Consider the following 24,920-nt stretch of genomic DNA (forward strand, 5'->3'; position numbering starts at 1 on the left):
TTACCCAATTTTAATCACCTCAAAACGCGCATTTTCATTCATCTGTTTTGTTTACGTTTCAATTTATTTTACTTTTTTTGGTGCGGCAATAAATAATTTAATAGCCCATGTGATCAAACAGTTGCGCGCGCATTTTGGCAACGGAAGTGGTGTTGTTTCCCACTGGCTCTAACGTGTTAGCAACTCCAAAAGTTTAGTAAAACGGCTTCCCAGCTTCAAAATGTCTGGTTGTTGCCATTACGGTTACACTATATTCGTATATCAATATTCCACCAAGGGGCTTAAGTTTTATAGGATTCTGACAGGATCACGGCCGTTTCAGAAGAACCGGCGGCGCCTGTGGCTGCACGCGATTAAACGTGTTGATTTGAGCGAGGACATAATAAAAATCCGCTCGCGTAGCTTGACACGCTGCTGATTCTCGCCATACTTCTGTTGCCAATATGCGCGTGCATACGTTGCCACGTCATCATTGTGTACAAACCGTAAAAGGGTCTATTATTGGTGCTGCAAACAATAGTGTAAATTTCAGTTTTAGGATTACTGCAACCACTAAAAACATTTTTCTTAAAGTAAAAAAAAAAAGAAAGAAGATGAATTAGAGAAATTTTACCTTGGCCACTATCTGAAATAAGTTTAGGTTGGAGTACTAAAAATAAAACTAATTTTAACCTTAAAGTGTCCCAATTATGCTACTTTAAAGGGTAACTAAACCCCCGATCAGAGCCTGACTCCATCCACTGGCAATATTTGAAAAATGCTGAAAAAGTGGGCGGAGATAAAGGGGACGAAATAGATGCTAAAACACTATCCTGATCGTTTTCAATACTCGCAATTGCAACTCCTGACTCGCTACAGTGGTTTTGGCGAAACAAGGTGGTTTTTATACTGCTGTGGTTTTTATACCAAGAGCGTGGTGAGCTGAAACCTGCGTACGTCACGAAGTGCGGAACATCCAATAGGAAAATTCAATTGCAGTAGCCACCGTTCAACCTGAAGAGGGCAGCACTAAGGCCGTGTGTCCACCAAAGCGTTTTTCCACGCGCCTGGCGTATGTTTTCAATTGTTTTCAATGGTAGCGCTGCGTTTTTTTTAAACGCCATGAGCATACCGAGGCGCTGGTCGTTTTTTTCACGCTGAAGCGCAAAGTGCCCGGCGTTTTTACTGGTCGCTGGGAGTTGAAAAATATTCAACTTTGGATAAAACGCAGCGCTCATCACGGTCACTTTTTACCCAGTCGTCCAATCACAGTGGAGGAGGGGCGGGACTAATACCACACCGACCAATTGTCAACATTCAAACTGCTGCGGATATTCTGTCTCATAGCAACGAAACGTCTCAACGGAAAAAAAACACTGCGCTGCCAAATCGCTCTTAAGCGCCCAAAGCACGGCGTTCTTCAGCAGAGCGTCTGGCGTTTTCAGCTGGCTAAAAACGCTTTAGTGTACACACGGCCTAAGACATTTTTACACCATATATTGTAGATATAAAACACTTTATACACAAATGTCAAAAAAGTTACTTGAATCAATGACTGGTATTAATAATTTAGATCCATTCTTACAGATCATTAACTAAAAAAAGTTACTCTTTAAAGGTTCCAAATTTTGTTTTGGAAACACTTTACAGTCACTTTACAAACACACTGTAAGATTTGTTTGAATATTCAGGCTGTGTCCGAAATCGTATACTCTCTTGAGTAGGTACTGTACTTATTACTTCATGCTAGATTAAAAAAAAGTATGTACCATGTAGTATGCATGTAATTCAGACGTACTACATCCACCATGCTTGCTTTATCATGTGACCTATCAGCGTCAGTTACATTACGTCGCTTCACTGCCATTCATGAATCGTCTCCCGCGGCCTCATGGGATAGTAAAGTGTCCATCGTATGCACACTTCAGAATCTTGGCGGAAGTAGTAGATCATCAAGGTATTTTTTGCCTTCTTTTTTATCAGTACTGTGAATTCGGACATACTAGTTTTGTCACATACTGTTTTTCGCCTACTACAGTAGGGAAGTATGCGATTTCGGATGTAGCCTATGTCTCTGAACCCCTCCCTTTCGTGAACTTGCTCTGCTCTGATTGGTCAGATGGTCCAGTTAGTTGTGATTGGTCTTCCACTTACTGCGCACATCTGAAATGAAACGCCCATTACCAAACGTTTCTCGGTGAATGATAAACAGTGATACGAACAGGAACAATGGTGGTGTTTTTCCATATCAATTCCAGCGTCAATCCTTATCCTTTTGAAATGTGTGGAAGGTGGATTTGCAGCGCTGAAAATAGCGATTACTTGACATTTCAACAACATGAACCAAACTCTTCCAGGCCTCAGCCACAACTGGTGTATTAGGGTGGGTCAAAGTCTCATCCCGTTCTCATCCCAAGACGTCATCACGCTTTTGACCGTACGTCAACATCCGACGTTTTAGGGTACCCTTTAACGTCAGTTAGATGACACTATCCAATCCTGAACCTACCCCAGACCTAAACCTAACCGCATCATCTAATTGAAGGTAAAGGAAAAGCGTCAGTTAGATGACGCCCTAGGAATGTCATCTAACTGACGTTAAAGGGTACCCTAAAACGTTGGATTTTGACGTATGGTCAAAAGTGCCAGTTAGATGACGTCTTGGGATGAGAATGTGTTGGTCAAAGTAGACGTGGGGCTGGCATTATACAAATTTGTTTTGTAGGCATGTAGGCATGGAACAGGACTGCAGATATACTCAGTGCTAAAAGGGCTGTGGAAGACATAACATCCAGAAACTTATAGACCCTTTTACAGTTGGTAAACATGGTGATGTTTTTTTGTGGGCGGAGCTTAGGTGGAGGCAGAAAGATCCCTCTGGCAGCTTCACTAACGCTAGTTAGCAAGGATTGTTAGCTCATTTTTTAACAATGACTGGAGAAAATCTGATATTATCTTAATGTGTAAGGTCACTCAGTGTCCAGGACCGCGATTGTTATTTCCAAAAGTTATTTTTAACGGACGGAACCAGATTGGCCGACCTGTAGCCGCCTACACGCTCACTCAATGCATGGACGATCTGACAGGATTAACGTACGTTACCTCGGTTGAGTGGCCTGACTTCTACACCTACCTTATAGAGAACCCGATCGTAAATAGAAACTGAGGGCATATAAATCTTTAGATGCCTATATGATCCTGTATAAGACTTGTGTGTATGATCCGCAGTTCTGCCGAGACCACGACAATGTAAAGAGTGACATTACAGTGCGATTTTAATGATGTGAATATTTTCTAGAAATAAAAGTTCCAGATACAGCATATTCATTTTTCATCAATTTTTGCACCAAACAACACAACAAGATGACATTTAATAATAGTAACAATTATTTAAGCTCCTTTTTATGTAGCCAAATCTGTGCTGTTTTGTATTGGCCGCCTCCAGTTTTCACTTTGTTTTGCCTCCAGCTAGCGCCGTGACGTAACTGTGACGTCGGCGCAAAAGGGGTCTATAATTTCACTCAGTCTCTGCGCTGTCAACTGTGCAATAAATCAGCCGTGTACAGGGACCACCAAGGCTAGTACCGCTTATGGTTTTGATAGTCAACTGGACCACAAAATAGCATCCCATGCAAAACAACAATTCAAAACAGTTCCATATTCAGATGGTTATTTCATAGTGGGCAGCAAACGGAGTTTTTTTTTTTTTCTTTTTTTTTTTCTTTGAAAGCTGCATTTTTTTAGTATGCAAAATTTCTTCTCTCTTTGGTTTAGCAAGAAAATGAATGTGTAAAAAAGAACACCATGTGTTCAAATAGAAAGGAAATGGCGCACTCTGATATGATCTGTTATCAGCTGCCTTTGATGATGAAAGAAACCTTTTTCAATAAATTCATAATTGTCTTTTCTATTATGTGCAGACTGAGAAGTTTCTCAAGCAAGGAGGTGCCCAAATTTGTCTTTAAGCCTTGTCCTTAAAGTGAATAATCCAGATTATACAAAGGTGCGTTTACACATATGCTTTGACCAAATGAAGCTTGCAAGGAATTTGACAACAGAATACATCACATCACACTAGGGATATTTTGTAATAACACAAATAATAAATTCCAAATTTTCTACTTTCCTTTTAATCAAACAGGGTAAATGTCTGAGATTTAGATTCTCATTGACTAAACATCATCTTGCTGTATGAATTTGCAAGTTGCAATTGCATCATACTTGGACTTTCGAAGACGAGACACTTCTTTGCATGAGCTTGCATTTCCTCTTAACTGTGAAGTTAAGTACGAGTGACTGCATCTTTAATGAGGGTGCTCAGTTATTAGCATAATATACGCCCAAACCATCTCCTTACAAGGGCAAAAAAGATGCTCTCGACATTGAAGATGATGGAGAGTAGATGTGTTTCTCATTTCTAGTAGCCTACTAAGTTGTTTGTTCGCACAATGTGGTATCTTGTTGCTGGTTGTCTGTCTCTTACCACATTTCCTGTGTCTCTGTTTTGTAGCAGTTAAAAGGCTGTCTTGATGTTCTTATTTAAAGTCCGTGAACAGGATAATATGGTAGTCGTAATGATGGCGTGTCTGTCTGCACCACCACAGTTTCTCTCTTCAGGGAAAAATCTACCCTGTGTTTTCTGTGCTGTAATTGAACTCGTGCTCTATTCCAGCCATACTTTACCAAAACTTGGTCGTCTCTTACCACTTCCTCTGCAAAAAGAGTCACGACAGTTTAACCACGGCCTATCATTGCTATCGAGACCGCTCAGATGATCTGAATTCATGGCTGTGTCTGCATATATCATTGCAATCCCTTCCTTTTGGCAGTGTCTGGACAGCTTAAAGGAGAAACCTGCACACTGAATTTGGATTGAGATTTGATCTATATTGTGGTGAGCTCAGTAGAGGCACAATTTTTTTTTTTAACTTTTAATCCTTTGTATTCAACTTTAAATGTAACTTGATTTGAATTAAATTGAACTTTTAATGTAGTTTATTTTATTATACACTCTAAACAATGCTTTATTTTTATTTATTTTTTTTATCATTTTTAAACCAACGTTTGGCTTTTTCCATATTTGACCCAAATTTGTGTTGAAATAACCCATCATTTTTTTTTTAGAGTGATAGTTTTAAATTTGACATTTGGTGCAATTTCCGTTTTAGTCATCATTATACAGTAGCAATATATACTGTGTGTCCAGTATATATATATATATATATATATATATTAGTGCTGTCAAACGATTAAATGTGTGTGTATATATATATATATATATATTAGTGCTGTCAAACAATTATATATATATATATATATATATATTAGTGCTGTCAAACAATTATATATATATATATATATATATATATATATATATATATATATATTAGTGCTGTTAAACGATTAAATGTGTATATATATATATATGTATATATATTAGTGCTGTCAAACAATTATATATATATATATATATTAGTGCTGTCAAACAATTATATATATATATATATATATATATATATTAGTGCTGTCAAACAATTATATATATATATATATATATATATATATATATATATATATATTAGTGCTGTCAAACGATTAAATGTGTGTGTATATATATATATATATATATATATATATATATATATATATATATATTAGTGCTGTCAAACAATTATATATATATATATATATATATATATTAGTGCTGTCAAACAATTATATATATATATATATATATACACTCACCGGCCACTTTATTAGGTACACCTGTCCAACTGCTCGTTAACACTTAATTTCTAAGCAGCCAATCACATGGCGGCAACTCAGTGCATTTAGGCATGTAGACATGGTCAAGACAATCTCCTGCAGTTCAAACCGAGCATCAGTATGGGGAAGAAAGGTGATTTGAGTGACTTTGAACGTGGCATGATTGTTGGTGCCAGAAGGGCTGGTCTGAGTATTTCAGAAACTGCTAATCTACTGGGATTTTCACGCACAACCATCTCTAGGGTTTACAGAGAATGGTCCGAAAAAGAAAAAACATCCAGTGAGCGGCAGTTCTGTGGGCGGAAATGCCTTGTTGATGCCAGAGGTCAGAGGAGAATGGCCAGACTGGTTCGAGCTGATAGAAGGGCAACAGTGACTCAAATAACCACCCGTTACAACCAAGGTGGGCAGAAGAGCATCTCTGAACGCACAGTACGTCGAACTTTGAGGCAGATGGGCTACAGCAGCAGAAGACCACACCGGGTGCCACTCCTTTCAGCTAAGAACAGGAAACTGAGGCTACAATTTGCACAAGCTCATCGAAATTGGACAATAGAAGATTGGAAAAACGTTGCCTGGTCTGATGAGTCTCGATTTCTGCTGCGACATTCGGATGGTAGGGTCAGAATTTGGCGTCTACAACATGAAAGCATGGATCCATCCTGCCTTGTATCAACGGTTCAGGCTGGTGGTGGTGGTGTCATGGTGTGGGGAATATTTTCTTGGCACTCTTTGGGCCCCTTGGTACCAATTGAGCATCGTTGCAACGCCACAGCCTACCTGAGTATTGTTGCTGACCATTTTTTCATCCCTTTATGACCACAATGTACCCAACTTCTGATGGCTACTTTCAGCAGGATAATGCGCCATGTCATAAAGCTGGAATCATCTCAGACTGGTTTCTTGAACATGACAATGAGTTCGCTGTACTCAAATGGCCTCCACAGTCACCAGATCTCAATCCAATAGAGCATCTTTGGGATGTGGTGGAACGGGAGATTCGCATCATGGATGTGCAGCCGACAAATCTGCGGCAACTGTGTGATGCCATCATGTCAATATGGACCAAACTCCCTGAGGAATGCTTCCAGCACCTTGTTGAATCTATGCCATAAAGAATTGAGGCAGTTCTGAAGGCAAAAGGGGGTCCAACCCGTTACTAGCATGGGGTACCTAATAAAGTGGCCGGTGAGTGTGTATATATATATATATATATATATATATATATATATATATATATATATATTAGTGCTGTTAAACGATTAAAATATTTAATCATGATTAATCGCATTAATGTCACAGTTAACTCACAATTAATCACATATTTTTATCTACTAAATGTCGCTTGATTTATTTTTGTCCCATTATTTTGTTTTTTTCTCATTTTAATGCTCTTATCAACATGGCTTGCTTTGTGAAAATGTTTTGAATTGAGAACAACATTGCCACACTGTGTTCAATTTAAAGGACAAGTTCGGTATTTTACAATTAAAGCCCTGTTTTAAGATCGTCCCTGATGAAATAGAATAGTTAAGATTGTTTTTTTTAGACAAATGCTCCTGTTACGAGAATTTTTGGATTCTGTGTTAGCACCTCCCCACCTTTATAAGGTGCATAGGAAAGCATAGGTGCACTCGAACAATCATTCATAAAAACGCATACAACTTTAGTTTACAAAGACGTGAAACTCACCGAGTGTTCTGGGGTGTTCACTGATATGCTCACACAAAAATCGCTGCAAAAGATGCTTTCCAACAGGTTTTATCGTAGTTTTTGTCCGACTTCATTTTCTTCCTGTTTTCGGTCAAAGTCCACAGTAGTAAATTGTCGAGTTCACATGCGCGATCATTGGTAACTAGATCAATAGGATCGCGCACGCAAACTCGATAATCGACCACTGTGGACTTCGACCAAAAACAGGAAGAAAATGGACTTGGACAAAAACTACGATAAAACCTGTTGGAAAGCATCTTTTGCAGCGATTTTTGTGTGAGCATATCAGTGAACACCCCAGAACACTCGGTGAGTTTCACGTCTTTGTAAACTAAAGTTTTATGCGTTTTAATGAATGATTGTTCGAGTGCACCTATGCTTTAATTATAAAGGTGGGGGGGTGCTAACACAGAATCCAAAAATTCTTGTGACAGAATGGTTAAGATTGTTTTTTAGACAAATGCTCCTATTTCATCAGGGACGATCTTAAAACAGGGCTTTAATTGTAAAATACCGAACTTGTCCTTTAACACTAACATTCTCACTTGGAGCAAATAATCTCACACAATAACACTGTCCATCAATGAAAGGGTGAAAGAAATACTGACGAGATCCTGATATTGACAAGGGGGCGGAGAATTCGCATCAACTGTGCTTGGCCATCATCAAGTGGTATTTCAGACTGGACGTGCTGCAATGATGATAGCTCAGTTCACAATGACTAAACACACAGATCACTTTGGTCTTGTCAATGGAACCATTTGGCAACTTTTTAAAAGTAAACTTTCCATTCAGAATCCATTCAGTGTTGTGCCTAATTTCAACCCCCTGACAAATTATTACCCCCCTCGTTGAAGTCAGTACCTGATTGCCTGATCGCCCCTAATCCTAACCCCTCCCCCACAACTAATCCTAAACCTACCAATGCTAGGAGGGTAATAACTTGGCGGGGGTCGAAAGCGCTTTGGTCGACGAAGCAACGAAACGTCTTCGCGCGGCGCAAGCCATTGCAATGAATAGGTTTCATAGTGCAGCGCCACGCATGCCACGTCCTGTTGCAAAAGCATGTAAAAAAAAAAAAAACTACAAAGTTTGCTAGGCCAAAAAGACACATTAAAAAAATTACGCCATTAAAATGGCTTTGCGTTAACGCCATTAATAACACATTTTATATATAATATATATGAAATATTTTTATGTTGTAACAATTGTGAAATTTGACTGGTATGATATTTAGGCTACTTGTTGGTAATGTATTTTGTTATAAACGGCTGGAACTTTGCTGTCGTGACAGTCTTACATTATGCTTTGTCTTGTAAAGCAAAGGACCACCACTGTAGCCTATTAACAAATTTTCTTTTCTTTTTTAAAGCTTTGTATGACTTTGTGGCCTGTGGGGAAGAACGTATCATACTTGTCAGAACGTAGAGCTTGTTGTGAATACCTCATGCTCTTGAGTCATGATCATGATATCTTTCTTGTTCTGTTTCTATGACAGCCAAACATAACAGCCGAGGAGTGAATCATTTAAGCAACCAAAAATCAAACTCACTGTAATTAGGTGATACTGGAATGTGGAATTGTAATGATTCATTAGGTGAAATTTTGAAATACCAACACACAATCCATTATTCAGACTGAGGTCATGTCTTGTATTGTTCGTCCCCACCCAACGCCCTTTGCGTTCTTTTCTTGTCCACGTTGTTGTACTTTGTTTGATGTTTCTACATCATTAAGATGGAAAGTAGCAGAGTTGACTCACTGACATTGAATGTGATCAGAATGTGAGGAATGTTTGATTTTGGCTTTTTTTTTTTTTACCACCAGAATGGGGAGGTGCTGCTGTGGCATTAGTGCTCTGGTGTACTGACTGGGTGTGTGTTGGACAGGTGTGACTGTTAAGCTCACTCATGGGAGTGGATCATGTGAGAAAAAGTATGTTCAGTAGGTTTGGTGTGTGCTGCAAGATTAGATTCACTGTATGGATTTGCTACTGTACTGCTAATTTTTTAAATTGTGATACTAAATATGTCCTACGTCTGTATAGTAATTTCAAACTCAGAACACACCCTGCCTGGTCACATTGTTTAAAGGTGCTAGCAATGTAAGGTGATAAACTTGAATGCAGTGTACAGTCGCTTTGGATAAAAGCATCTGCCAAATGTTTAAATGGCACCCTTGACAAGTGAGACTTTGAAAAGTCACAAATTAGTCTGTGGTGATGGGAGGGAGCGTGTGTTTCACACTATTTTACAATTCTTGATACCAGTTTCACATCAATGGCAAGAGCTAATAGTATTAAGTTAAATATTAAAGGTGCCACTGCCATCTGTAATAATTGAAGTTAAAATATCCAAAAAATGAGCTACACGCATCAAAAGAATGAGAAGAAATAAGGTCGATGATGTCATTAAAAAAAATGACAAGTTAAAGTGCTGCCGAGATATTAACCTGAATTAGCATGCTAAATTACTAGCTCCGGCCTGGCAGGTGTCATAATACCAGTTTGGGCCATGGGAGACGGTATCCAGCGGGCAACATATACCACCATCCGAACTGAAATACACGAGTAACACACATGGCTTGTGGGTGTACTTGAACCTGATGTCAATCGTATGGAAAGTACAGCCCACTACTACATTTCAGTTCAGGGAAGAGTTCAAAAAATGATTGGTCGATATTATGCATGAGGAATACATTCTGGTAAGTTGTAACATACTGTATCTTTCAACCGTGTTCGTGTACGGTTCGCGTGCGCTAGGAATCTGTCGTGTAACATTTACAAGCACCAAAAGTGTATGTATTGTTTGAATTGCGTAATAAAGTTGACAGAATCTGAGAGCTGAGATTTTTTTATATATCATAACTACCCCATATTTTCCGCACTATAAGGCACACTAAAAGCCTTTAATCTTCTCAAAAAACCACAGTGCGCCTTATAATCCGGAGCACCTTATATATGGATCAATTAGTTAACAACGCTTCGCCTTATTAAATTCACCCACGAACTCGCGCTCGTGTCCATCTTATGCCCGCTTTGTCACACGGCCAGTTCAACCTCGTATAAATCAGCTTATGTGTGTCTCCCGCTCACTCTTAACAGACACACTGTCCCTGGCGCTGCTCGCGCATCACAGAATGTTCATAAAGTGCTCCCCGTGCGTTCACAGTAACTGGGTCGTCTCATTCAAAACAGCCAGCTGTTGCTGTCAGCGAGCCGCCACACATTGAATACTCTGCGTATGAGTAAGGCTGCGAATGTAAGTTACGTGCCCGCCCCAGCGGGCTCACACTAATAAACGCCTCACCTCCGGCGTCGCGCTCTCGCAAATAGCCTGGGCTTTTATTTTCCCATATCGTCGAAATGCACCGACTTATATTTTATACAGGCGTCTATGAGACGGCCTTTATAATTTAGTGTTGATGTTGTTCATTGAGTCTCTAATCTCTAAAAATCTCCAAATTCTCCACGTGAAACTGCGGTCTTCCAACCTTTTACTATCGTGTCAAATGATTTGATTAATATGCACTAGGGAGAGAATGCAAAACAGCGGCCGCGGCACAACTCACCTTCTGGAGGTATACTGCCCCCATCTGGTATGGAGTATGATTTGATTTTTTTTTTTATGGCAGATTGCACCTTTCATAAATAATGGCTTGTACTTGTAACATCTAATAATTCTCAAATAGACATCGCTTGTTGTTCATGTTTGCATGTTTTTCCAGAAATTATTCGATACACGTAATGCCTTGTTCACACTACATGATTTTAAAACGTCGGGCTGAACTGTGCGGTTCCCACTACATGACTTGCTCTCAGTGAAATCAGGAGTGTTCAAGTTGTTGAGCTGTTGACAACGCACTACATAGAGATACAACCACAATCAAATGATAAGAGCAAATCATTTTTGACTCTAATGAGAGCTGTTTCAGTACTATGGTACGTCTAAATCCTGAAAATAATCAAATAATTAATGAGTTGACAACAACTGTCACCCGACGATTCTGTCTTGTCTACAAACCACGTTTTGTCACGAAAAACCACGCAATAAAACAAACCAGAAATGACGCGAAATAGCACGTGCGCCAATACCCAGCAAAGAAGAGAACACAACGCGTGAATATGGACGTCAGACAGAAACTAGTGCTGCACACTGTTTGTGCGATGATTTGCTCTGAGAAAAAAAAAAATGCAAAAAAAAAGAAACTAAGATTTACCTGGTGTCCTCAACCCATGCGTTGCTATGATTGGCTGTACTCATGACATCACTGAGGTTGAGTCGTGCGACGGCTCTGGATATCTAGCATGCTAGATATTTTTCTGGGCTCGGCGACGTGTCTGCGAGCGTTTTCGCTGCGTTGTTTGCTCTTTCATACTAACAGATTTTCAAGCATTCATCGTCCTCTAATCCCCCGCGATTTGCACGCGATAACACCCTGACCTGTCGGCGAGCTCAACAATTTGCAAATCGGGCATAAATCGGGCTTAAAATCCTGTAGTGTGAACTTGGCTTAAATGGTCAGTTATAAATAGAATAGGAAAAATTCAAGCTATAGAAGAAATCCTCTATCACAAAAACATGGTAATATCAAATCCACATTTATGAATTAAGTGATTTAATCAAATGCAAAATAAAACTAATTATTGACAGTCTTCATTTCCCATTGCATGACTCAACGCTGTTGAAGTTGGAGTGAGTAGCAGGTCTGTAATTAAAATAATTTGTATTATTACAAATTGAATTATTAATGTTAAACTTTGTCCATGTTCAATTGTAGGGGAGTTATTAAAGTCTTTAAAGTTTTTTTTGTGCTAACACAGCAATGCTTTTATTAAAAACTGTCCACTTCCTGGGATGGTCTGAATATGATTTGTTAATTTAGTTAATTTAAATGCAAACTGATTGAAATGAAATGAAACCAATTTAGTAGAGTGATATCAGTTGGAGTCAAGTGTAAATGAGAAATCCTGGCTATTTTATAGCTGTAGGAGAACTTTGAGTTGAGACTGAGACTATATATACACCATGCCATATCTAATTTTGATCATCTCATGGTATTGTTGTACTGGAATTCTCTTACACATCTTCCACCAGAATTGTGTAATGTAATTTAAAACAACTCCAGTCAAATGAGGACAAAGTTTAGGAATAGATCTTCGCACAGGCACTCAAGCAACCACTGAAGACATTCAATTCATTGAATCAAAACTGTTAAATAACTGCTTCCGATTTAATAACTTTCCCACAGATCCGAATACTGATTTGCATCTTTTCCTGTTACTCTTGGAGAACTGCTTTTTAGCCCATGATGAGTCACTCAAAGTGTTTACTGTGTGAAAATAAAATAATAATAATGCTTTATTTACCATGTCACAACTTTTCTTTTTTGATTAAATGCCAGAGATGTACCTCAGGGTAAATGTGTATGAATTGCAATGCACAATAATTGCCTTGGCTGAACTCGACACTACTTGAACTTGTTTAAACGGGATATGCTTTGATTTGGGAGAGCATTATGATGTCAACATGAGGTGAAAAACACTTTTTGCAAAAGTTTGAAGTGTCTTGGATAGTTTCCGATGACTCTAGGCCACAAAGAAGTTTCAGTTTGAGCGGTTGCAGGAGCAGTAATTACGGCAGAACTAGGCGTTAGAACTAGACTCAAATTATTCCCCTTTTCACAAGATGTAAAATAAGGCTCTGATAGGGATGCATGATTTTGGCCAAAATGATAATCACGGTTATTTTGATCAATACTGAGATCACGATTAAAGGGATGGTTCACAGAAATTAATTTTTGATATGTTTTAGCTTACCTCAAGGGGATCCAAGATGTATCTTTGTTTCCACAGCATTTTCAATTTTGACATTTTTTGGTCAAACCGTTGTTGTCTGTCAGTCATACACTCGAGGTGAAGGGGGTCCTCAATTGGTTCACCTCAAAAAGCATGCACAGAGAAGTCAAAATTAAACATGATTTAATGACTCGTACATGTAAGTCAAGTCACATTTATTTATATAGCGCTTTTCACAATACAGATTGTATCAAAGCAGCTTCACAGTGATAACATGAAAGTAGTACAACACACAGATCAATAATATTGTTAAATATTACATATTTAATAACCCCAACTAAGCAAGCCAAAAGCAAGCCAAAAGCAAGGCGACAGTGGCAAGGAACCAAAACTCCATCAGATTGGATGGAGAAAAAACCTTGGGAGAACCCAGGCTCAGTCGGGGGCCAGTTCTCCTCTGGCTAACATTTATATTGTTTATATATAAATATTAAATATAAATATTGTTTATGTATAAAACGGCGCCATAACATATCACAGGCGTTGAGTCGTCTTTTCACAGGCGCTGGTCCTCTCATCACAGGCGTTGGGGCATCCGAAATCCCCGTGAGAGGCTGGATACAAAACTGGACCTGATGAACGCCATTTTTCTCGGGACAAGCGTCCCGAAATAACAGCAGAAAGGCAGATGGGAAATAATTAGCATAGCTGATGTTCATAATGATTTCCATTATACGGGAGTCGGTGTTAGAAAACCATTATCTCACAAACTCTCCGCAACCTGAACTCTCCGCAACCCAACCATACGCGCCGACCCGTTTGTCTAAAAGGCTGTCGAGCCCCACTGGTGCGTTAAGCAGTTTCAGTGGCAAACGGTTCCGTATGGCATAACAGAGGGCTAAAAGGTAAGCATTATGTGAATGCTTGACTAAAGAGATGCGTCTTTAATCTAGTTTTAAACTGTGTCAGCGAGTCAGAGCCTCGGACCGTATCGGGAAGGCTATTCCAGAGTTTTTTTCCAGAGCTAAATGCGAGAACGCCCTCCCTCATGTAAGTACACATTGATGGCCTAAGACACGAAACGAGCGGTTTGTGTGAAAAAACTAACAGTATATACAGTATATCGTTTTACCTCTTGTAGTCATAGCCATGACAAAATGATCTGACGGCACGGGCGCTTCGGTCTGTGCATGTGCCGGAAGTGATCGCTTGCGCGCCTACGTCACTCTTTGTTTATACAGAGATTTCGGAAGTTTTACCTTTCACTAAACATATTTAGATATACGGGAAACCGCAATGGTTTAAATATGTTTAGTAAAAGGTAAAACTTCCGAAATCTCCGTGTAAATATTGAGTTACGTCACACGCAAGCGATCACTTCCGGCGTAACATTGAACTGATTCAGTTCGGTTCAGTTGGATATTGCACAACTGATTCAGATCACTTGGATTACACGAGGTAAAAACGATATAAATACTGTTTGTTTTCTCACAAAAATCGCTCGTTTCGTGTCTTAGGCCATCAATGTGTACTTACATTTATGAGTCATTAAATCATGTTTAATTTTGACTTCTCTGTGCATGCTTTTTGGTGGACCCTCTTTGCCTCCAGTGTATGACTGATAGACAACAACGATTTGACTGAAAAATGTCAAAATTGAAAATACTGTGGAAACAAAGACACCTACATCTTGGATAAGGTAAGCTAAAACATGTTGTAAAACATGTCCCTGCTGTGGACCCCATCTGAATGATGACCAAAAATATACTGATGAGATCAATGAGGTTCATTGTACATCACACAAAAGATGTAGCATCAGTTTTACTCCAGAAAATCACTATAAGGGCCGAATAAACACCGTATAAGAAGTGTGCATTAAAGTCTTTTTATCCATAAACTCTCTCTCCCCCTTTCATTATCATCAACATACACAGTGAATTACACAAAACACTTGTTACAACTAACAGTAAACAAATATACACAGCTTGCAGGGGGTGCTTAATAAACTGGTAAACTTTATATCTGTAAAACAACTCCTATGAACTGTAGTAAAGTGCGCACTCTCCTTTTCATTTCTGCCGTGATCATATCGTTCTGGAGACTGCTGGATCATGTACAGTTGGTACTGATCCATCCTAGAGTAATAACGAGTAAATGACTAAAATGTTCATTCTTACATTTTATAACAAATCACCTCAGTCGCATAGGAGACATTCTTGTCTAGACTAGAGATGCTCCGGTTACGGTGTCGAAACAATGTTGGACTATGTTTAACTCACTCAGGGCGGGTCTATACTAAAACTGAAGTGTCAATCAACAGTCATGGGAGTGACTTGTGCAAAAGTACATCACACTGCCCTGAATCTGAGAACGGCTTGTTCTGAGACTGATTTATGGGTATTAAAAAAAAACAAAAAAACTTGGATTTGTATTTTAGAAATTATATTTTGCTTACAAAAAAGATTATGCATGGTACCTTTACTGTCATGACAGTTATGCAAAATTGGCGACATTTACTATTCAATTCTCATTAATTAATGTAAAATATAATTTGAGTTTTTCATTCCTTCTCACAGTTGCCTTTGGCTTGCATGCTAGTGGACTAGTAGTTACTGTTACTGAATGATGTACAGTGTTTATATATATATATATATATAGAACGACATACTGTACTTTACAGAATATCTCAGCTGCTTGATTGTGAATATAATCACAGTTGTAATCTGCTAAATGCAACTAACCTTTGTTCTAACCAGACGCAACATGTGATAAAAGGTATCATGTTAATCAGATGTTTAGTCCTAAACAGCCATGATTGTGATATGCGACAATAGGCGGCCATTTTACTGTAAGTATAGAAATGCTTTCTTTTTTTCTGCAATGTTGTGGCGATGCAAAGTATGACATTGATAATCCCAGGTACTGTTTATGTGATTTATTTAATGTTAAAACCGTGTAATACGTGTTTAAATATCATTTTGCGTGAGCTTTATGGTGAAACAAGGGAAAATCCGCGTCAGTTGAAAATAAATGGATGTTAAGGGGAACGTTCAGTCTGTAAACCTAGTGTGAACAAACAAGTCTATTCTATGACACATATTGTTTGTCACTCATTTAGTATTTTTAGCCTATTAGAATTTCACAATGCAAAACATCATTAGTACTAAAATAGGCTTAAGTTTCTTTATTCTTTTGGGGTGAAATATGACTCCATGTTCTTGACAGGTTTTGTGAGAGTCTACCCTTTCTTCATCCTCAATCTAACTTCGTAATGATATGTGCTAAAAACTAACGCTTGCTATATAATGTTTCACTAGCTCTTTAGCCTTTCCTCAGAAATCCTCTGACCTTCTCAAGTTTAAACTGAGTGCCAACGTACCATACAAAAAAGGCAGCTTTATGGGGTCTAACACCACCTTGGATGTGAAAGGGTTGTAACTACGCAAATGTTATTTTTTGACTTATGTCCTGTAATATTCAAACTTTTGGCCTTAGCCAGTTGCTGCTCAGAATTGTTCTCTTTCCTCATGATTCAGAATACAGACCTCCAGGCACTGGTTGAAACTTGATAATGATTTTGATTTAGGGATGCACTGAAATTTCAGATATTGTAATTTAGGTTAAAAAGGTACAATATGTAAGATTTTTGTAGTAAAATATCAAAAAATCACTTGCATAGTGTGATATTTCCTGAAGTTGTGTACTAACAATGTCCCAAAAGTTATAGTAATGTTAGAGAAATTCCAATTTTAAGTAATGGCTCATCCCTGGTCATTTTCGCCTGTCAGTGACGTAATATCCCCGTTATCCCTGGTTTCCGCTCGTACTACCATAGTAACCATGGCGACAGATGTTGACAACTGTGTTGCGTCTAGAGGCACGCTCACGCTGTTGTTTTGTTCAAACATTATGGATCATGGCAAGCAGACTTTGGAACAAAAGAGAACTAAAACGAGGATCAATATAATTTTGCCGTTTTCGAGATGCTGTGAGCTCCACGTCCGCAACTAACTTGGACTTCACGAGTCACGACTTGACGGACCCTGCTCTTGCATGTACTTTATTAGACAGGTGAGCAAATGTACATTAAATAAATCTGTTATACTGTAGCTCAACATAATGAAATGTTAGAATATGATCAGTGTTATTCTAACGTTGATCTAACTTACTGCTAGTCTCATACAGCCAACAAACTAACACATACACTATAATAACATTATAACTTTAAACACACTCAAATGCAGTCTTGTATGATAGACCAACTGAAACAGCACTGTGTCTCACAAGCTTAATTTGTCAAACAAACTGACCTGTGTGAGTCGTAATTCGGTAGAATGAAATGTACTTATTCCTTTATATCCGAGGGACTTGCGTGTGGCGCTGATATCTGTCTCTCATTAGCAATCGTGCCATGCTTCAAACCACAGTCATGTTAAAAACATGAATGTATTCAGTCCTCTATAAACATTATTAGATCCATCAGCATGGCGAAAGTTCCATAATTCTGCTTATGCGTCACCAACCTACGCCTTTGTTATTGTAAGAGGTTAGCGACCCCTAGCGGCAAAAAAATTGCGTATTGTAGGAATTGTATGCCGTAACTCTCTACTTTGAGTTTTTTAATTGGATTACAAAAAGGTTAAAAATGGGTTAAAAATGTGAGCAGAAAAGACTATAAAAGAAACTTTAAATTTGAGGAGCCAGTGTCTAGTTATTTAGGTCTGACATACTACATTAATGGTATAAGCTAAATGTTGTTAACTTTTTTTTTTTACATTTTTATATATATATATATTATTTATGTGTGTGTGTGTGTGTGTGTGTGTGTGTGTATGTGTGTGTATTTTCGATTGACTTGTTTGTTGCATTGACTGCTAGAACCTCTATTAAATTGCATGTAATTGTTTAGGTTTCGTCAATTACTAGAATATATATATATATATTTTTGTAAGAGATTTGTGATATAGGGGAAAGTGCAATGCAAGGAAACATTATGGCACACTTTTCATTTGGCATTCTTAATGGCTTCATTTGACTGATTTCATAGATTAAGTAGACCATTTCAAATTGATTACAAATTTTAGTTTTGATAATTTTAAGAATAAAATTTATAGAATGAAAATTAAATATATGGAATTTATTTTAGAGCATCACTTGTGAGGCTGCACAATATATCAATTATCGAAATATCGCAAATGTATATATTGTGAATAAGCATATTACAACAGCTTGCAATAACTGGGGTCATGAATAAAAAAAGTCACTCATTGCTCTTGGGCTGAATAACTTTTGTAGCTTTAATAAGAATCAATATATTAAATTTATTCATTAAAAACTATAAGCAGTGTTTTATTTTTATATTTGATTATTCAGTTTCTGTTGTTAAATAAACCTAATGTAGGCCATACCTGAAACCCTAAACCCTGTGGTTTACACCAATGTTAAAATAACACTTTTTATGCTACAGTAAAACACTGCAGCAAAAAGAATGTGAAATGTAGGTTTTATAATTAAATATATTTTAAAGATAGTTTGTTTTACACACTTTAAGCATTATCGTATCGTATATTGAATGTCGTATAATTTAATGAGATCATACTTTTCTTCAATATTGTGCAGCCCTAATCACTTGTACAACAGCGTTCTAATGCTGTGATTCATCCACATCATCACCATTCCATTCCGATCCTCTCATAAATGGAAACAAATACCTGCTAATAGTTTATAAACATACTTGTTCTTCTGAGGTGGTTTGATTACCATAGCATTATGCCTCACTAATAAAAATGCCATAACACGGGCCACTGTGAGTAGTCTGTGTAAACATGAAAGATGTGGGAAAGTTGCAGTGTCATTTGGCCAGTTTGAACCAGTAATACCAGTCTCTGATGGCCCTAACCTGTGAGCTTTTGTTTGTGTTGGAATGTGTCGTATTTTCTGCTAGTTCACATGGGCTCATGCTGACATGAACAAAATCAGACGTGGTGTTAGGAAACGGCATGCTCAATATTAAATTTTGCCCCAACAAGACACAATTTCCTTTCACTGTTTACGAATAAGAACAGCAAGAGGATCAGCTTAAATCCAATGTGCCGTTACTATGTATTTAAATGGCACAACTGCACATTACAGGTTCGTTTGCCATTTTCCATGCTCACATCTCCCTAAATTTCCCTTCCTCTGAAAAGCCAAAGGAACTTAAACTAATGGACTTTCTGCAAATGCCAAAAAGGTAAAATGGAAACACAGACTCCCCTAAACTCACCATTTATTTTTGAGATGCAAATTCTTTCACTTTCCCAGTCAGCTGAACAATGTCTATTTTTATCTTGCATAGTTACTCTTCCTCCCTGCCTTTCCTTCCCTTTGTGATTGAAAATGGTTGATTTGGAAAAGTTTAAAAGCTGGTACACCCCCCTTACTATTATGATCACCAAGACTGTATGTATTTATTAAAAATAATAATTATAAATGTAAATATTTACTTAATTATCAGATCAATCCAGATCTAATGTGTTCTATGATTAAAGTGCACTGATTCTGTGTGAATCTAGTAATGCTCAGACCAGTTGGGCTGGTGCTAATGAGAGCAGCCGAGGATCCACTCTAACATGTTGGATTAATTGAGGTTCTGAGGGGAGGGAAATGTGGCTGCTGCCTCCTCTGTGATTACATAAAAACTCAATAGCTACGCAGAGCAGCCCGAGTCTCTGGAGCCCACAGTAATTAAGAGAGATCCTCCCGAACAGAGGCCTCGTTAAGGCTGCTAATTGCCTGGAGAGCTAATGATGGGGTAGATTTGCATTCCCTCGGACCAAACTCTCCAAGAATGCAGCGACATCCGTAGCCTCAACTGGGTCATGGTGGTAGGGGGGAGACTGCTCTTGGTGTGGGTTTATGTTTGTCCTTTGAATGGAGCCAATTTCAAGCTTTCACACACTTTCTCCTGTTGATATTAAATTCAGGACAGTGTGACACAGACGTTGACCTATCTACAGTGTTTACATGTCCAAATTCTTTAAATTCCTCCTTTAATTACATCATTATCAAGGTTTGAATGAACCATGTGGTCCTTTTAAAATGCAGTTGATACTGTAAATGCAATAAGGTCGGGTTGTATATCACTCTATGCCGTGTAACTGTACAAAGGTGTCAGCTGGTAGAGATTATGCTTGTATTACAGCTGAATACTGATTTGCTGTATGCTATCAGTGGTCATCACAACTGCTTTACACTTAAGAGAGTAAAAATACAGAGGTGCGTTTCAAATGTTTTATTGTCTCTTAGTTTTTTACCATTATTATTATTTTTTTTAAATATGGAATTTAGGCAGTGTTGGGATTGGGAAAGTTGACTTTCTACATGAACTAGTTCAAAGTTCAGTTCACACATTTTAAAATGAACTAGTTCAGTTCATAGTTCATACTTGAGCTGCGAGTTGCGAGCTTTTTTTTTTTTTTTAGTTATTGCCACTGGCCATACACAACCACAGACAACAATAATTTTATCGACAGGCAGTTTAAGTGTAAGATTTTTCCCATCCTCATCCTCCCATGATCATACGACGCCTCCTTGTTCGCTGCTTTGTCGACGGTGTGCGACACTACTGGCTGGTGTTGCCAGATTGGGTGTTTCGCTACATATTAAGGCCTGTTTACGTGTGTTTTAGTCGAGTTTTCGCCTGGAAGGCTCTATAGAAATCTGGCACCCTATTGTACGGAGTTAAACTGAGAGAGCGTTAGGGCTGGGTAATAAATATCGATTTCTCGATATTAATCGATTCTCATTTTTGCAAACCGATATCGATTCTTAAATCTCAAGAATCGATTAGTCAGCCTGTTTCATTTGAATGAATGAGACATTGTATTGCGGCTGCGCGCATCCAACAAATCGCAATAATCTTTGTCCTGCTTTGTTACTATTGATATGAAACAAAGTCTCAATTTTCACAAATTACGTCCATTTTCTTTAGAAATTCAAAAACATAAATAGTGTTTTGGCGCTGTGGCGTGAGATCGCTCTGGAGAAGCAGCAGCGCTGATCTCTCTTCCGGCTTAATAATACCAGTCACAGCGCCAAATAAACATGAATGAGCATCTGAAAGTGTGTTAAAAGATAGAGTACAACAACTTATCTAAATCCCTATCATGTCACATTGATTCGCTCAATCTGCGTTTCAACCGTAGAAAGACGTCAATTAAACAGCTTGTAATCAATGTCATCGTCATATTTACCTCAGAAAACCCACATAAACTCGTTAGTCCACACTCGTTAGTGTTCTTCAATATTTAATGCATATTTGAATAAATCTGGCAAGTTTTTATGACAGCCACCATTTAAATGTTTATATTTCATATAATCTTCTTATTATAAAAATAAATAAAAGTGTAATTTAAGTGGTTGTATAGCTACAAAACAGTTAATTATTACCTTCATATTAGGTTAATGAAGCCTAGTAGGCTACAACTAGACTATATATATATATATAAAGCATAGTTTACAGCATTTAAGAGATTTGATTCCCTTGAGAAAAATTGCCATTTATTGTAACTGATATCCAAAATAATCGATATTGAATCGAATCGTAATCGAAATCGAATCAAATTGCAAGCTTGTGAACCGAAATCGAATCGAATTGTGAAATTTGTCTCAATACCCAGCCCAAGAGAGCGTGCGTTCACAGACAACAGAATGAACGTGTTCACAGTAATGTTCATCAGGCAGTAATACAGTACGCTCCGTTCACGTTCGGCCAAAATATGAACGCGTTCATTGAACACGTTCAGGCACAACACTACATTTAGCAATGCGCTGATATTTAAAGGGTCATGATATGGATTAAAAAAATATATATTTTGACATGTACTTCGAGGTTCACTTTTTTTTTTGCACAAAATATATACGTAAAGCACTTTCGCTTTTAAATTTAAATGTAATTTTTAAAATTCACAATCACACGTACTCTGTGTACTATAATTTGTGTTTAATTTGTGTACTATAATTTGTATAAAAATGCACGCTCGCTTTTTACTTCATTTTTCTGAAATTGCAATCAAGTATCAGCTTCTCTGTGTATATAGGCTGAATAATAATAATAATAATAAAAAACATGCTTATGTAATGTAAAACATTTTGCTGTGGAATTTTCAGAATATGAGATGATAATTATGATAGATTTAAAGTGATAAAATAATTGTCATACCACTCCTAATGTACAATATCAGAGAGCCAAAATAAGTGACTGGTTTAAAAGAAAAATGTGTTGTGCATACAATGGACCGGTATAATGGACCGGCCCTTTAATGACAGAAGGCTTTTGATGAGACATTTTCAGTGTTGCATAAGTATATGCAAACTATGAAAGGTCAAATCAGGGTGAGTAATCAGACAGACAGGGCGAGATAAAGGCTGTAAACCTTAGTTAATTATCAAAGGAGAAACTGCCCACCCCTTAAAACAGTAGTTTTACAGCATATTCTTGATCTGATATATTTACAACGGCTATCCACCTTATTTTGCAACACATAAGTTGCACTTCTGACTCATTAGCTGCTATAGATAAATAACTAGAAGACTAACAAAGTGCAGTATAAGTTATTCGCACTAAAAACCAGTACGTTTTAATTATAACAATTCATTAAACCGGAAGCCTCGCATATTTAAGTTACAAATTAAAAACAAGGTTGATAAAATGATTGCAGATAACATTTCAGAGCCAATATGCAAACAACAAATTCGGTTCTCATACAGTAAGTCACTTGTCTTTGTTTTTGAAGGTTTGCATTGGAGTGTCCATGCATGTTTTAGCTGTAAGGTAAATAGTTCAACACCTTGGTGAGATCTTGTTCAAGGCTGCTGCAGGCTATGCTTCACTAAGTCTTCAGTATTCAAATAGGGATCATACAACATTCCTAGAATATCTCTTAAAATAGTGGTTTTCAAATGTGGGTCCTGGGTCCCTAGCAGTGTTGTAGTACTCGAGACTCGGACTCGTCTCGGACTCGGTCTCGAGACCATATTTTAATGGTCTTGGTCTTGTCATGGACTCGTGTCCATTTGGACTCGGAATTGACTCGTACTCGAACATTTTTTTTTTTAGGACTCGGAATTATTCCCGAGTCCACTCGAGTTCAATTAAAAATATTTTTCATGATTATTAATGTATGTTAATAAAATATTTCTTTAAATTGATTGACACGCCCAGTGATTGGTGATTTTCTAGTGTGCAACTGCGCATGACAAATTGTAATAAAATTACTTTTAACACCACCTACTATGTGGCCTTTTTACCCTAAACTGATCATATTTTTTAAACTCTAAGTAAATTCAGTAAAAATAAAGGATTTCTCTAAGTAAATAAAAGTAAATTAGGTAATCAACCCTCACTCGTCTCGGTCTCGACTCGGACTCGACCGTCTCTGGTCTCGGACTCGACTCGGACTCGACTCTCTATGGACTTGGTCTTGACTCGGACTCGACTCTCTCTGGTCTCGGTGTCGACTCGGACTCGAGTGAGGTGGTCTCGACTACAACACTGGTCCCTAGTGCCAGAATTGAAAACCACTGCCTTACACCTCATTTAAGCCTGTATTATAGCTAAAATGCACTCCCAATGCAGAGGGCCATATTAAATCTTGCTTCTTATGTTTTTTTTCCTTCTTTTTTTCCTGAAGCAATATTTTTTCAGTAATCTATCAGCTCTTACTTGACCCCTTGTATTGATTTCCAAAGCATCTTTAATTTTTAAAAGGAGGAATTGCATATTAAAGTGTGAGTGTGAACTCGCCGTGATGCGCCTGAGAAAATCAAAATATGCACCTCAGCTCTCAGAACTACATGGAGTAAGCTGGTCCAAAGTTTAGGTGCAGCAACCGCGAAAGCTCTGTCGCCTTTGGATTTGCAACGTGAGCGAGAGACTGATAAAAGAAGCTGGTTACAGGATCTTAATGACCTAGAGGTTGTATATGGATGAGTTTACAGAGATAATCCGGGGATGATTTTTGTAGAGCCTTGTATACAAAGAGAAGGACCTTAAAATCAGCTCTGAATTTAATAGGGAGCCAATGCAATGAAGCAAGAACAGGAGTGATATGCTTCCGTTTTTTTTTTTTTGTTCCTGTCAGCAGTCTGGCTGCCGCATTTTGGACCATCTGAAGCCGAGATAGAGTGCTTTGAGGAAGACCGACATACAGAGAGTTACAGTAGTCCAGTCTAGAAGAGACTAGTGCGTGCATGACAATTTCAAGATCTTTTTGAGAGAGAAAATGTTTTACCTTCACAACAGATCTGAGGTGGAAGAAGCTACTCTTTACAACTGTGTTTACCTGTTTGTCAAAATGTAGTGAAGGGTCAAAATGGACCCCTAGATTTTTTACATAGGGTTGTAAGCTATCACTAAGGGAGCCTAACCTACTTGTCAGAGTAGTATTGGGTGCAGCAGGGCCTAGCAGAAGCACCTCAGTTTTGTCAGTATTTAGTTGCAGGAAATTGTTCGCCATCCAAATTTTTACGTCATCAAGACATGGAGTTGTATAGAAAAATCATTTTCAAGCTTGTTTGGAAGGTAAAGTTGTAGGTCATCGGCCTAGCAGTGTTAGTTTATGCCATGTTTCTGGAGAATGGATCTCAGGGGGAGCATGTAGAGTGTAAACAACAAAGGACCAAG

General features: G+C 38.0%; 1 protein-coding gene across 2 annotated transcripts in view; it reads left to right on the forward strand.

Moving 5' to 3' along the window:
* The window catches only part of pdlim2 (PDZ and LIM domain 2 (mystique)), an 86,303-nt gene that overhangs the window by 1,759 nt on the left and 59,624 nt on the right, over positions 1–24,920 (forward strand). Inside the window, exon 1 of one of the 2 annotated variants that reach the window (XM_089119401.1) lies at positions 4,746–4,873. The exons of the other annotated variant lie outside the window; for it this stretch is intronic. The gene's annotated coding sequence lies outside the window, so the exon portion shown is untranslated. Of the gene's footprint in view, positions 1–4,745; positions 4,874–24,920 lie in introns of those variants that run through there. 2 annotated transcript variants of the gene reach the window in all.

The sequence above is a fragment of the Pimephales promelas genome, chromosome 14 (genome assembly GCF_988280905.1).
Source record: "Pimephales promelas chromosome 14, fPimPro1.hap1.1, whole genome shotgun sequence".
NCBI classification, from domain to species: Eukaryota; Metazoa; Chordata; class Actinopteri; order Cypriniformes; family Leuciscidae; genus Pimephales; species Pimephales promelas.